Source organism: Bos indicus, chromosome 5 (genome assembly GCF_029378745.1).
Source record: "Bos indicus isolate NIAB-ARS_2022 breed Sahiwal x Tharparkar chromosome 5, NIAB-ARS_B.indTharparkar_mat_pri_1.0, whole genome shotgun sequence".
NCBI classification, from domain to species: Eukaryota; Metazoa; Chordata; class Mammalia; order Artiodactyla; family Bovidae; genus Bos; species Bos indicus.
In genome coordinates this window covers 87909776-87923297 of record NC_091764.1, presented here as the reverse complement: position 1 = coordinate 87923297, position 13522 = coordinate 87909776, and the positions used below count along the sequence as shown (strand labels likewise).

General features: G+C 42.4%; 1 protein-coding gene and 1 pseudogene across 1 annotated transcript in view; both read right to left on the bottom strand.

The window, feature by feature from the left end:
• The window catches only part of ST8SIA1 (ST8 alpha-N-acetyl-neuraminide alpha-2,8-sialyltransferase 1), a 175349-nt gene that overhangs the window by 95096 nt on the left and 66731 nt on the right, over positions 1-13522 (bottom strand). The gene's annotated exons all lie outside the window — the stretch shown is intronic.
• LOC139183185 (large ribosomal subunit protein uL16-like) lies at positions 6420-12895 on the bottom strand (annotated as a pseudogene).

Here is a 13522-nt window from a genome sequence, read left to right as displayed (position 1 = left end):
ACTTTGCAGACAGATAGAAGAATAACATATACAGACTGCATATTTATACGTGCAACATAACACATCTATATTATTTGTCAATCATTCTCTAAGTGTCCAGGTCATGGAAAGGACTCAAGTCATTTGTGCGTAACACACAAATGACAGTCAGAGATTCTCCCACCAACTGTGTGACCCTGAGCTTTCTACTGAAGCTGAGTCTCAGTTTTCTTTTCTATAAAATGAAAATAAAAGTACCTTCTGAGAGGTATTAAGAGAATTAGATAAGATGATAATTAAAAAACGTGCCAAGCCTGGCACTTCAAAATTACTCAGTAAATATTAGCAATTACTATCTTTAATTAACCACTTCAGTTCAGTTCAGTCACTTAGTCATGTCCAACTCTTTGTGACCCCATGGACTACAGCACGCCATGCCTCCCAGTCCATCACCAACTCCTGGAGTTCACTCAGACTCATGTCCATTGTGTCAGTGATGCCATCCAACCATCTGATCCTCTGTCATCCCCTTCTCCTCCCGCCGTCAATCTTTCCCAGCATCAGGGTCTTTTCAAATGAGTCAGCTCTTTGCATCAGGTGGCCAAAGTATTGGAGTTTCAGCTTCAGCATCAGTCCTTCCAATGAATATCCAGGACTGATTTCCTTTAGGATGGACTGGTCATAACCAATAGCCACATTGCTTTGATTTCCTCCCTGTTTTCCACCGTTTTTCCAGTGCCCACTTCCCCATGTCTGCTCTGCCTATCCCCATAGCTTACATACTCCTGCCCTATTCAGCTTACAACTTCTCTCAACTATCTACAAGGGTGATTGACCAAGATTCCAGTGGTTTTTACAAACTAAAACATAAAACCCGAGTTTCCTTCAGGCACTCTCTTTTTAAAGACATGACATTATCCATTACATTTTAATGCCACTATTTTTTATTAATATGATAACAGTTTGCCTTTCCTGCCCCCAAGGTCTCCTAGTCCTCACTTAATCCACCTCACTGCTGACAAATCCTCACCATGATTTAATTTTCTGGACCTAAATCTTCATGTTCCAAACCTTTCCTTGCCTCTATTTGTTCCTTAAGGGAAAGGTCAGCAATGAAGTGATAAAATGCCTTAAGAACTTAATGCCTGTCATTGACTTTTAATTTTTGACCTGTTTTATCGTCTTCCTTCTGAATATTATAGAGCATTCCACTATTTTAGCTGCAAGGTCTTTTCCATGAAATAGGATTACAATCTGAAAAAAGAAGTCTTAGAGGATTACTTAATTGGCTTTTACTACTTCCTGGAAAAGTCATGAAATTTTCAAGTCAAAAGATGATTCTTCTAACCACACACTCAACATACTAGTTTAGTGTCTATAATCTGGCTGAAATATTTTTCCTTATTAGAGTTCCAAGGGGCTAAAATATTATCACAGTCTCTGGCAAGAGGTTGTTTGGGAGCTATATTGATTGGTTTTTTTCCTAAATATCTTGACTCTGCAGTGCTACAAAGACTAAAAAATGTTTCCCTCCAGCAGCTGAGGCAAGATACCTTGAAAACAAGCAGGGAAGGAGTATGTTAATTGAAAAGATGGTGGTATTTTAAGAGCCGTCATCTCAAAATACAAATCCCACACGTTCGTTTTGCAAGAAAATTGGTGCTGGGATATCTGATGGCTGGAAAACTGAAGAAGAGAGCATGATGGCCTCAACACAGGGGCCTAGAGCCGGGGGATGCCAGCTCCAGGCAGGGAGGAGACCCAGGGGACACCTACTCTTCTAGCTCCGTCACTGCTCCTGCCCTTTAGTTCTGCTTGGGCAGAGGGCAGAGCCTGGCTGAACTGACATCACTGACAGTGATTTTAAATCTTTGAAAAGAGAAGCAATTTCTTCATTGTTAAGATTGCAAGATTGATTTCACTGCAACACCTGAGACCCTGTATTGATAAATAACCACCTAAGGGCAATAATAGTTACAGCAACAATAGGGGTTCAATGTCTATTTGGGCTGTTCAACCCTACTTGAGCATCACCACCAGGCTTCTCTTATAGGCTTCAGTCTCAGACAATCATTTAGGGGCTTCCCAAGTGACTGCATCCAATGTGGGGCTTTCTCCCTCTGCTCTGTGATAATGAACTCCAAGTTTCTTACATATAAATATATATGTGCGTGTGTATATATATATGTGTGTGTATATATATATGCCACACCTAGCTGGGAGGTCTATCAGGATTACAGTTGGTGATTTTACACAGTAAAATCAAGCTGCTTCATTCCTTCCACTAAAATTTACTGACCCTCTATCACATCCCAAGCTTCAGGGTAATAACTGAGATACTATAACAGAGAACAAACCTGAAATATACTCAACAGCCCTTTCTCAAAGCTCTGCCTCCCAGGCTTGACTTTTACAGCTATAACACTTTCATTCATATCGAGATAAAAAGTTGCAGAACAGAGAATAACATTTGACTTCCTGGATGTTTACAGGATGTCCTAGAGAATAACATTTGTCTTCTTGTATGTTTACCTGACCTGTGGAGACAACTACAAGAACAAAAGGATTCTGCGCCAAGAATTTTGCAAAAACCAGCCATACCTCTTCCCCTTTTACTACAGAAGACTGAATCCGAATTTGGGTAAGATGGATCTTTGGGACACTAGTCTGTCATCTTCTCCGTCTGCGGGTTTTCTGGATAAAGTCATGATTCCTTGTCCAAACATCTCATCTCTCCACTGACTGGCCTGTCGTGTGGCAAGCAATATGAGCTGGGACTCAGTAATAGAAAGTACTACAGAGCTCCCTATCCTCCCAAATTAAATACTGTCCGTGGGACAGTGAATACTGTCTCAAATGAGAGAGAACCTTGAATCAAATACCTAAACAACTAAATGTGAAGTGATGAATGAGAGGTGTCTGAAGAAAGGTACCTGGAGGAACTGATACTCAAACAGGATCCAAGGGATTAACATGAGTGAACCAGATAAGAGAACACAAGAGCTTTCCAGGGAAAGGGACAGAGTGTCAAAAAGCTGTATAGAAAGAGAGCACATAGTATTTATTAGGGACTGAAAGCAGGCCAGAAAGGTGAAGAGTCAAGGGTGAGAGGGAGCACCATGCAAACTGCTGCTAGAGCCCCGGGCAGGGAACAGAGTAGGCAGAGCCTTGTGGCCTAAGAAGGCTGTCTTATCCTGAAATCAATGGAATAGCTGATCAAGGATTTTAAACAATGGGATGACACAATCTGATCTGCATTCTAAAATAGTAACTCAGGCTGCAATTTGGAAATCGACTGGAGAGGAGGCCAGATTAGATAGAAGGCCAATAAGGGACTACTATAAAATCCTGGGCAAGAGGCCACTGTCACCTGGAACAGGAGGGGAGAGGCAATGGTGGAAAATAAGGAAGAGAGATGTGAAAGAGAAAGAAATGATCTTCACAAACATTCAAATGCCCTTCAGCTCTATCCAATAACAATTTCTCAAGAATAATATATTTGAAAACTGGTTTAATAATAGCAAAACAAACTAAAATAAAATACAGTAATGGCAGAAAGTGAAGAGGAACTAAAAAGTCTCTTGATGAAGGTGAAAGAGGAGAGTGAAAAAGTTGGCTTAAAGCTCAACATTCAGAAAACGAAGATCATGGCATCTGGTCCCATCACTTCATGGGAAATAGATGGGGAAACAGTGGAAACAGTGTCAGACTTTATTTTTGGGGGCTCCAAAATCACTACAGATGGTGATGGCAGCCATGAAATTAAAAGACACTTACTCCTTGGAAGAAAAGTTATGACCAACCCAGATAGCATATTGAAAAGCAGAGACATTACTTTGCCAACAAAGGTCTGTCTAGCCAAGGCTATGGTTTTTCCAGTGGTCATGTATGGATGTGAGAGTTGGACTGTGAAGAAAGCTGAGCACTGAAGAATTGATGCTTTTGAACTGTGGTGTTGGAGAAGACTCTTGAGAGTCCCTTGGACTGCAAGGAGATCTAACCAGTCCATTCTGAAGGAGATCAGCCCTGGCTGTTCTTTGGAGGGACTGATGCTAAAGCTGAAAGTCCAGTACTTTGGCCACCTCATGCGAAGAGTTGACTCATTGGAAAAGACTCTGATGCTGGGAGGGATTGGGGGCAGGAGGAGAAGGGGACCACAGAGGATGAGATGGCTGGATGGCATCACTGACTCAATGGACGTGAGTCTGAGTGAACTCCGGGAGATGGTGATGGACAGGGAGGCCTGGCATGCTGTGATTCATGGGGTCGCAAAGAGTCGGACACGACTGAGCGACTGAACTGAACTGAATCCCCTTATATACAAACCTTCAAGTTACAAACTTTTAAAGATGTGAATGTGTGTTTCATCAATGTCAGGCATCAGTGACATTTTAGTTTGCCTTCCGTCTCCTATTGCTGACCATCCTTCAGCTCTACCATCTCCCACCTCCTCTCCCTCCTCCAGTCAGTAACTCTTCTTGCCTGTTCACTCGATGCCAGCCCCCATATGCCTTGGACTGTACTACTGCACTTTTCAAGGTACTGTACTATAAGGCTAAAAATGCTTTTATTTTTGTATTTTTATGTATTATTTGGGTGAAAAGTATTATAAATCTATTACAGTACTCTACTATATAGGTGATTGTTAGTTAGGTACCTAGGCTAACTTTGTTGGATTTAAAAAATATTGGATTTATGAATGCGTCCTTGAAACAAAACTCATTCATATGTAGGGGACTTACTATAACAACTACATGTCCAGCACCAAAACTGTGGCTTAACTTTACAACTGTATGATTGTGTTCATCTCAAATCTAGAATGAAACCCTAAGTGATCTCGGACATGCCACATCCCACACAACGTGGATCACTGTTAACACCCACTCCCTTTCCTTCTCCCAGTATTGTGGCCTTCACAGGACTGATCCTGGGTCCTTCCAGTACAGGCAGCATCTCCTTCCAAAAGAATGAAGCTGCAGTCATGTGGTTGCAAAGGCTCTGGAAGAACAACTCTCCCTTCTATTGTTAATTCAGCTTGTTTTCACTTACCATCTGCCATGCTATGTGCCAGAACCTGTCTAGATACTGCCCTCAGAAGCTTTCTGGTGTGCAGAAAGCATGTGAACAAATCACTGCTATTCAGTAGTACAGTGACAGAGATATACAGGGCAGAGGAGGGGGAGAACAGATTTTTAATTGACATGGCAGGCAACAGAGATTTTGGAGAGGAAACTGGGAAGATAATACACATATGAAGATGTTTTAGCTGGATCTTGAAAGATGAAGAAAAATTTATCAGACAACAAAAGGAAGAATATGCTGGGCAGAGGGAATAAAAAAGCACAACTTCTGAGGGAAAATGCAAGTCACGTGGTAATCACAGAGTACAGCTGATTCTTGAATGTAGGGGGAGGGGTGGTTAGGGAGCCCAATCCTCTGCACAGTCAAAAAATTCTCATGTTAACTTATAATAAGCCCTTCTTATACATGGTTCCTCTGTATTCATGGTTCTGAACCTAAGTTTCAACCCACAGGAGATGAAGTAGTACTTTAGTATTTACTATTAAAAAAAATCGGCATATAAGTAGTCCCATGCACTTCAAACCTGTGTTGTTTGAGAATCAATTGTATAAAGTAATAAGCAGCAGGGGAAGAAGGTGGATGGCTATTACTAAACTGATACCATCTTATATTCTCCAAGAGTTCAGATATTGAAGGCCTGTGTGCCACTGCATGAAGTCTGACCTTTATCTATAGGTGGTAATCAGGCAGGATTAACTTGTCCAAGACTGAGGGCCTGCAGTCTAGAAAAGGAAGTGGCCTCTGGGAAAAGCACCATTGAGGCCAGCAGTGGTCTGGCACTGAAGGCCCTCAATCCAGGCCAATAGCAAGGCAGGATCCCAGCCCTCCCATCATGCCAGGGAAGAGGCCAACTCTTATCCATCCCTGAGCCAACTGATAAATCCTTTTCTGGCAAGCTATGTCATTCACCCATGGGTGCAAGGCTTGTCCTCTGGCTGCTAGTCATGACTACAGAGGGCTCTCTATCAGCCACAAACACTGAGATGATAAACCAAGACAAAGTCAAGCTCTGCTGCATCTTAGTACAAAAATACCACAGTGTTTTGATCACATGAGAGGAAGGGTTCAGTTCAGTTCAGTTCAGTTCAGTCCAGTCGCTCAGTCGTGTCCGACTCTTTGCGACCCCATGAATCGCAGCACGCCAGGCCTCCCTGTCCATCACCAACTCCCGGAGTTCACTGAGACTCATGTCCATTGAGTCAGTGATGCCATCCAGCCATCTCATCCTCTGTCATCCCCTTCTCCTCCTGCCCCCCAATCCCTCCCAGCATCAGAGTCTTTTCCAATGAGTCAACTCTTCGCATGAGGTGGCCAAAGTACTGGACTTTCAGCTTTAGCATCAGTCCCTCCAAAGAACACCCAGGGCTGATCTCCTTCAGAATGGACTGGTTAGATCTCCTTGCAGTCCAAGGGACTCTCAAGAGTCTTCTCCAACACCACAGTTCAAAAGCATCAATTCTTCGGTGCTCAGCTTTCTTCACAGTCCAACTCTCACATCCATACATGACCACAGGAGAAACCATAGCCTTGGCTAGACAGACCTTTGTTGGCAAAGTAATGTCTCTTCTTTTCAATATGCTATCTAGGTTGGTCATAACTTTTCTTCCAAGGAGTAAGCGTCTTTTAATTTCATGGCTGCCATCACCATCTGCAGTGATTTTGGAGCCCCCAAAAATAAAGTCTGACACTGTTTCCACTGTTTCCCCATCTATTTCCCAAGAAGTGATGGGACCAGATGAGGGGAAGGGTTAGCACTCCTAATTAGATGATTAATATGCCAGCCTAGCTTAAGGGTCCCTCTCCTGGAGTCTAGAACATCTAGAATCTCATCATTTTTAATCATGCAAAGGCAGCAGAGTATCTGCCAGCTGCTACTTGTCCTTCTCCATGAGTTTCCTGCTCTGACCCTGTTCCAGCAGGCTTGGCGAGTGTTCAGTCTGGCCACTTGCTTTTGTTTGCTTGCATGGCAAGCAGAGAGGAGCAGCCTAAGAGAAGCTACACAAACCATTTACATTTTGTCACGACAGCCACTGGCATCAGGGTGCAGGGCATTGCAGGGAAGCAAGTTCGTTAACAGTGAAACTTGTCAGAAAGTTCTCGAATGAACCCATGTAACAGATGACAAACCCTGACCTACTGCAGTGGCAGAGAGGTCTTGAAAGAAGGGGTGAAATCAAGAGATATTTACAAAAGGAAACGGCACTGGAAAAGTGGTTGGTACAGAGGATGGACTCAAACGTAAGTACAACTCCAGTGATTGAGTGGGTTATGGTATCATTTCCTGCAGCAGAGAATAAAGAGAAGCTGATGGGGAGGGAGGGAGTTAAATTTTGAACATGTGGAAGGTAAGGAGTCTCTGGGACACTGAAGACAGGACCCAAATAAGGGGAGAGAAAGGTCTCTTTTCACCCACCACCACCTCCCCAGGAGTGAGTCCAGTCCCTAGTACACAATAGAAGTTGCTTAATAAATGCCTGATGAATGAATGTGTCAACTCTCTATTTTGTACAGAATTACCCAAATTTTAAGAAAGCATAGTTTTTCTGGCACAGGGCATATTCATTTTGGTGGCAAGTTCAACACACATGAAAGGGAATTTCTGGGGCAGCAAAGCCTTATTTTAAAATTTAACTCAACTCTTATTATATGTTGTTGATTCTCGATTTGTGCTAAATTTTATGGATCACATAGAAGTACTATAGTTTTTATATAATCAACAAAGACCTACTGGAAAGCACAGGAAACTATACTCAATTCTTTGTAACAAGGGAAAAGAATATGAAAAAAAATACATATGTCTATATAGATGTATATATACGTACAACTGTGCTGTATACCCATAACTAACATGATATTGTAAATCAGCTATACTTCTTTAAAAAAATGACACTTGAACAGGACCAATAGATACTTGTAAATAAATAAGTAAATACAAATAAAATTAAGATTAAAGCTTATTTTTATTGGAAAAGAAATACTATACTTTTCCCTGGAGTCCATACCTATCACTGGCCTTCAGGTTTGAAGAACTCCAACAATCTCCATCTCATCTGGAAGCACCTGCCAACTGCAGTTATTTCATTTCTTAATGACCTTGTGTGTAACAGTCAACATCTATGTCAGGCTTTAACAAACAAAACAAAACAAAACAATTTGGAAATGTATATGTTTTACGGTTCCAGAATAATAATACTTTGTGAATGTGCTATCATCTGAATAGTAGATGAGACCCCAAATTGTATTAGATTGGTCTAAAGGTTCATTTGGGTTTTTCTGTAAGATGGTATGGAAAAACCCAAATGAAACTTTTGGCCAACTCATTAGAGTAGACTGAACCCTAAGAAGAGAAAATTTTAAGCAAAATAGTCATATACTTGTAAGGAGCTGCTAGCCAATGCATTAACAGCAGATCGCCCAGAGTAAAAATTCTCGAATGAATTTAATTTGCTATTGTCTTTTTGCTCAGCACCTTTTTATTTTCCTTAGCAAAGAGTTAAAAGTCTGAGTCTCAGCAGACAGGAAAAATAAAATGTAGCAAGAAAAATTTTATGTGTAATAGTTTTCAGAGTATAAAATGTTGGTTATTCTCAGAAAGCACTTCTGTTTCCATTATAGTCAGTGAATCTTGATCCACACTCTATCCATCCTAAATTTCACCACACTTAGCCGGTCACCTATCCCTCCAGCCTCCTCTGTCCATGGAATCCTCCAGGCAAGAATATTGGACTGGGGAGCCAGTCTCTTTTCCAGGGGATTTTCCCCAGCCAGGAATCAAACTCATGTCTCCTGCATTGGAGGCGGATTCTTCACCAGGGAAGTCCCATATTTTTCAGACAAACTGCTAATACATTGCCTTGGTTAACAATTTGCCCAGATTCTCTCCTTCACTGAGTGTCTGTGTCCTCTGGACTGTCAGTCCACAGAGGTGACCCAGGAGAGGGTAAGAACTTAATATTTTGTCAGAAAATTCTTCTTTATCAGGCCTAATTCTCAGCCTGAACCCACACTCAGGTCACTGCAGACTTGGCAGGAGCCCTGGGAAATGTGGACCAGCCCTGGCTTCAGGGAAATGATCTGGGGAAGTAGCCACCCAAAGCTGTGGGAACCAACATCAAGTTACCCACAGTCTTCTGCCTCCAGCCTTTTGGTGTGACGCTGGTAACTTGGCTTCTGTCTTATTTTCAAAACACACTCCCATGTTGCTCTTCCAGATTCCTGGTACCCAGCTCAGACTCAGTTCTAGAAATGTGCCTCTGCCTTGTTCTCAAAAATTGTCCCAATTAGGCCAGGATTAGGGATGAAATTAACATCGTTGACTTCAAACACTCCTTGGAAGGACTGATGCTGCAGTCATTTGATGGGAACAGACGACTCATTGGAAAAGTCCCTGATGCTGGGAAAGACTGAGGGCAGAAGGAGAAGAGGGTATCAGAGGATGAGACATCTGGATGGAATCACTGATGCAATGAACATGAACTTGGGCAAACTTTGGGAGATGATGAGGAACAGGGAGACCTGGCATGCTGGGGTCACAAAGTCCCTGGGGTTGCAAAGAGTCAAACATGACTGAGCGACTGAACAACAACAGGGATGCATTTGAACCTGCAGCCATACGGATAGTGTTTCATGCCACCATGTTTTCAAATTCATCCACGTTAGACTTAGCAAATCTCCACTTCCAGGACATATGGATTTTCTGGCCACCAGGGAACTTGAACTTGGCCCTGCAGAGGGCCTCAATCACATGCTCCTTGTCCTTCAGCTTGGTGGGGATGGACATTACGACTTGGCCAAAGTGGACCCTGGCCACTGTGCCCTAGGGCTTTCCAAAGGCACCACACATACCTGTCTGGAGTCTATCAGCTCCAGCACAGAACAACATCTTATAGAAACAGATGACATAATGGGGTGGAGCCACACCAGGATGTGAAAACCACCTTTGCCACAGCTTTTCACCATGTGATGGTAACTCATCCACTTTTGCCTTCTTCCACCCCAGGTCAAAGATGTAGATCTTAGCATCTGAGACACCTTGGCAAAAGGGAGACTTTGGGTATGGCTTTTTCTTATAGTATCCATAACACCGTGCGGGGCAGCAGCAGAAACTTGGGACACCAGAAATACGGGACACCAGAAACTTCGGTGGTGGCAAAGGGAAAGAGCCAGTAATTCTCTGCTTTTTGGAGCTGTGGAGCTTCTGGTGGCCAGGAAACTTGAACTCGGCCCTGGAGAGGGCCTCAATCATATGCTCCTTGTTTTTGCAGCTTGGTGTGGAGGGACATTATGACTTGGCCAAGTCCTAACAATTTCCATGCTGGAAACGTCCATCCTGTTCCCCTGGGTCCCTGCCTGGATTAAAGAATCAGCTCCCAAGTCTCTAGAAGGATGGGACCCTGCCCTCCTCTGGTCTGTACCTCCCTGAAGCTGCCAGTTCCCAAAATGTCTAGCCTAGTGGCTGGAAACTTGAAATCACTGACAGATGAATCTGGCTCTCTGGATAGAGCTTCACACTAGTGGAACATTATTTTATTTTTTCTTTTTTAAAGTATAATTGATTTGCAATGTTGTGTTACTTTCAAGTGTACAACAAATTGATGTAGGTGTACATATACATCTATTCTTTCTCAGATTCTTTTCATTACAGGTTATTACAAGATACTGAATATAGTTCCCTGTGCTGTACAATAGGTCCTTGTTGTTCATCTTTTTATATATAGAAGTGTGTATATGTTAATCCGAAACTCCTAAATTAACCTTCCCTCTCCTCCCTTTCCCCTTTGGTAACCATTCGTTTATTCCCTTTTTATTTTATTAAAGTATAGTTGATTTATAATATTAATTTCTACTGTATAGCAAAGCGATTTGGTTTGTATACATTCTTTTCCATATTTTTTCATTGTGATTTATCACAGACATTGACTATACAGTTCCCTGTGCTATACAGTAGGACCTTGTTTATGCATTCTCTATATAATAGTTTGCATCTGCTGATCCCAAACTCCCGCTCTATCCCTTCACCACTCCCTCTCTGCCTTGGCAACTACGAGTCTGTTTTCTATGTCTGTTTCTGTTTTACAGATAAGTTCATTTGTGTCCTCTTTTCAACTCCAGACTTATAAGTGATACCATATGGTATTTGTCTTTCTTTTGCTTCTTATTATCTCCTGGTTACTGACAATAGTTACCTAAATTGAGAATCTTAATCTACTTGGCTACTACTGGCTGGACCTCCTTTTAGTCTCCATAGCTAAATTCACTTCCCTATTCTATCCCCTCCCTACCCCCTCTTCACCCTGTTGGGCAAGTCTACCCTGAAGTTCTGACCTGCAGATAAGAAGGTGTGTCAGGCCATGAAGGATGACAAGAACATTGCATCAGCTCCCAAGGGACCTAAAGACTACAGGCCAATTAGCAGAAGAAAGAGAGTAAATTGATTTGAACAGATACAAACATTAAGAAAATGTTCTCCATACTCATTTTGTATCTTTTTATTCCCTGACCAAACTAATTAAGTTAGAGAAAATTTAGTGTATGCTCTAAGTTAATCAAATGTATCTTTATGCAGTTACTGCTGCTGCTGCTAAGTCGCTTCAGTCATGTCCAACTCTGTGCGACCCCATAGATGGCAGCCCACCAGGCTCCCGCGTTCCTGGTATTCTCCAGGCAAGAACACTGGAGTGGGTTGCCATTTCCTTTTCCAATGCACGAAAGTGAAAAGTGAAAGTGAAGTTGCTCAGTCGTGCCCGACTCTTAGCAACCCCATGGACTGTAGCCTACCAGGCTCCTCTGTCCACGGGATTTGCCAGGCAAGAGTACTGGAGTGGGGTGCCATTGCCTTCTCCGTTATGCAGTTCCTGCTGCTGCTGCTAAGTCACTTCAGTCGTGTCCGACTCTGTGAGATCCCTAATAGAGTTAAGAAGTACAAATGAGTACATCAAGAGCAAAAAAGAAACAGAGGCTTCCTGGTATGAAAACAAAAGCTCAAAATGAAATCAAAATCAGAAATACCTCTCTACATCTGGACATTGGCTCCTAAGAAGGACCAAGATAAAGACACCAGCTGAAGAAAAACAGAGATATACCAGTTTTCTCTGCAGGAAAACACCCTGTCATGTCAATCAAATCTAAGAAGAAAATGTTCTATGGAACATGCAAACCTCCTGAAAAGAGTTATCGCTCCCATCACACGTGCAGATGAAACCTGACTCAGTGGTAACTGGTGTCATGCAGGCTTTTCAACTGTTTCCAGGAAGTTATAAGTCTGAGCCATGATCAGTCTTTGCACTAAATTTTATACACTGCAAACATTTTAGAAAGGTCCACACCATGGCAAGATAGACCACTCATTACATCTCATTTTCATTTTATCTTCAACCATAGACAACCTATGATAAATATCAGAAAAGTGAAAGTGTTTGTTGCTCAGTCATGTCCAACTTTTTGGGACTCCCTGGACTGTAGCCTGCCAGGTTCCTTTATCCATAGACTTCTCCAGGCAAGAATACTGGAGTGGGTTGCCATTTCCTCCTCCAGGGGATCTTCCCTACCCAGGGATCCAGCCCAGATCTCCTAGCATTGCAGGCAGAGTCTTTACCATCTGAGCCACCAGGGAAGCCCAATTTTCATTACAGAAAGATCTTAATTTGTAATTATTTTTAAGTTTGAAAGACAAACACATCTTTCAGTTTACTTTCAACTACTCTGTGGGGCAACTCACTTCTTTTTTTTTTTTTTTTCCTTTTATGTTTATTTTAATTGGAGTATAATTGCTTTACAATGTTGTGTTAGTTTTTGCTGTACCATAGTGTGAATCGGCTATATGCATACATATATCTCCTCTCTTGAGACCCGCCCCCCATCCCACCCCTCTAGGTTATCACAGAGCACTGAGCCAAGCCCTCTGTGCTATACAGCAGGCTCCCACTAGCTATCTGTCTTACAATGGTAGTGTAGTGTATATATATCAATCCTAATCCCCCAATTAGTCCCACCCTCCTCCCTCATTGCATCCACACATCTGTTCTCTGCTTCTGTGTCTCTATTCCTGTCCTGCAAATAGGTTCATCAGGGCCATTTTTCCAGATCCCACATATAAGTGTTGTTGTTTAGTCACTAAGTGATGTCTGACTTTTTTGCAACTCCATGGACTGTAGCCCATCAGGTTTCTCTGTCCGTGGGATTTCCCAGGCAAGAATACTAGAGTCTGTTGCCATTTTCAGCTCCAGGGGATCTTCTCGACCAAGGATAAAACCCGCATTAACTGCATTGGCAGGCAGATTCTTTAGCACTGAGCCACCAGGGAAGCCCCAATATACGTGATATATTCTATATTTGTTTTTTCTCTTTCTGACTTACTTCACGCTGAATGAAAGACTCTAGATTCATCCACAACTCACTTATAATCTTGTGCTTTCCTCTCCTCTGAGGATAACAGACATGCGGAAATCCTGGGATGACCCAC